This window comes from Engraulis encrasicolus, chromosome 10 (genome assembly GCF_034702125.1).
Source record: "Engraulis encrasicolus isolate BLACKSEA-1 chromosome 10, IST_EnEncr_1.0, whole genome shotgun sequence".
Lineage (NCBI taxonomy): Eukaryota > Metazoa > Chordata > Actinopteri > Clupeiformes > Engraulidae > Engraulis > Engraulis encrasicolus.
Window position 1 is genome coordinate 28,332,812 of NC_085866.1, and position 2,500 is coordinate 28,335,311.

Below are 2,500 nucleotides of genomic sequence, written 5' to 3' on the forward strand. Positions count from 1 at the left end.
CAGTCCTAAATATTGATAACGTAAGACAAGAGAGTAGCCTGAGGTAGTTCTCCCAGAAAAGAGGCTAGGGCAATTTGTAGGTGTGTCTCTCTCTGCTCTCTCCCTCCCTCCCTCTCTCGCTATCTCTCTCTCTCTCTCTCTCTCTCTCTCTCTCTCTCTCTCTCTCTCTCTGTGCGTGTGTGAGCATGCGCACATGTGCGTGTGTGTGTGTGTGTGAACAGTAACCTCAGTTCTCTCTCTCTCCCTCTCTCCCTCTCTCTCTCTCGCTCTCTCTGATTTTGTACACTCGCTTCTGCGCTTGTGTGTGCGTGCATACATGCGTGCGTGCGGGAGCGTGCATGTGTGGGCGTGCGTGTGTGCGCGTGTGTGTGTGTGTGTGTGTGTGTGTGTGTGTGTGTGTGTGTGTGTGTGTGTGTGTGTGTGTGTGTGTGTGTGTGTGTGTGTGTGTGTGTGTGTGTGTGTGTGTGTGTGTGTGTGTGTGAACACCAGTTCTCTGTCTCCCTCTCTGGAGATGAAAGAGATGAAGTGGCTATCGGGGCTGTGCACCAGTTACGTCTCTTCTGGTCTAATAGGCCTGTGTGTGTGTGTGTGTGTGTGTGTGTGTGTGTGTGTGTGTGTGTGTGTGTGTGTGTGTGTGTGTGTGTGTGTGTGTGTGTGTGTGTGTGTGTGTGTGTGTGTGTGGTGTGTGTGTGTGTGTGTGTGTGTGTGTGTGTGTGTGTGTGTGTGTGTGTGTGTGTGTGTGTGTGTGTGTGCGCGCATGAGTGTATGTGTGTTTGTCTGTGCATGTGCGTGCGTCTGTGTATGTGTGTTTTTGTGTGTGCGCCCGCCCGTGTGTGTGTGTGTGTGGTTGTGTTATGGTTGTGTGGGTGGGTGAGTGTGTGTGGGTGTGTGTGTGTGTGTGTGTACAGGTAGGTATGTGAGGGCGTTTGTGCCTGTGTGCCTGTGTGCGTGCGTGCGTGCGTGCATGTGTGCGTGCGTGCGCGCGTTAGTACATGCTTGCACGCGTGTGTGTAAGCAAGCGTTCTAACTGTTCTTCTCGAGATGATGTGTTTAAAATAAAGAGTGCGAAAGCACATGCTGACCTGGATATGCTGTGCTTCACTGTGTGTGTGTGTGTGTGTGTGTGTGTGTGTGTGTGTGTGTGTGTGTGTGTGTGTGTGTGTGTGTGTGTGTGTGTGTGTGTGTGTGTGTGTGTGTGTGTGTGTGTGTGTGTGTGTGTGTGTGGTTGGTGACAGTAGAGCATTTATTAATGGTGAACTAAGAACAGGGGAACACAGGGAACAGCGCAGCCACAGTGGAGAGAGAGAGAGCGAGAGAGAGAGAGAGAGAGAGAGAAAGAGAGAGACACACAGAGAGACAGAGAGAGAGAGAGAGAGAGAGAGAGAGAGAGAGAGAGAGAGAGAGAGAGAGAGAGAGAGAGAGAGAGAGCACATGGGTGTGAATAAACTAACCTTTTCTGCCTTTGCTGATTTAATTCTGCCATTAATTGCCATTAATTCTGTGGAACCGGTCAGGAGTCAAGCGTGCAGACGCACATACAATCCTCCCTTGGAATGCCAATGGTGTCTAAGGGATAACACTGTAGAAACCACGCACATCATCTACGGAAAAGTAAATAATCACAAAGTCGCCATTCCAAACGAAGATTCTAGATACGTCTCAGTTTCACGCCTGTGTAGCGACGCGTCTGTCTTTCTCACAAAATCCTGGTGCAGTTGGCATGGTTCCTACAACTTTACAGACAGTAATAGATTTTTAAAAGTACCCTACCCTAGCAGATCGGTGGGATAATGGCCTTCGAGGTCGACCGGTTCCATGAAGCTAAGGTCTTGGCGGAGGCAACTCCGTCTCTGTGCTATGCATGTTGCCAGAGTATGGAGCCGCCACATCCCCATTAACTTTGTGGAACCGGTCACCTCGTCAGCCGTTATTCCTTATATAATTTACTAAGCCCTTTCTGAATACTGTATCCACTCTATAGTGTCCAATCTAACTTTTCAAGTCTGATATATCACTATAGCTGCAAAACTAAACCTAAAAAGTTGGTTTTCACTGCCTGACTCTGTTCAGTTTTTTAGTCAAATCACAGCATTTTTTGGTGATTGCTGTCAGTTGCTCATGAATGGGAAAAGATACGACCAAAAATGTATATATAAAGAAGAGTGTCTAATCCTTCTATGGGTTCAGGTTTTTAACTTGTACTGAAGGGCACAAAGAATAATTTAGTCTACTGCCCATGCAATTCCTGTACACATGTGTGTGCACAGATACACACGCACGCACGCATGCACGCACGCACGCGTACACACACACGCACGCACGCACGCACGCACGCACGCACGCACGCACGCACGCACGCACGCACACACACACACACACACACACACACTTCCCACCTCTCTCTCTCTCTCTCTCTCTCTCTCAAATTGTCCTTTCTTCTAACAATGCCCACCCCAAATGCCAAGGTGAGATCTGATGTCAATTCAGGGGACAGTGACAG

At 48.9% G+C, this 2,500-nt stretch overlaps 1 pseudogene; it reads left to right on the forward strand.

The window, feature by feature from the left end:
- LOC134457437 (octapeptide-repeat protein T2-like) overlaps window positions 1–2,500 on the forward strand; it is a 29,512-nt pseudogene that overhangs the window by 15,820 nt on the left and 11,192 nt on the right.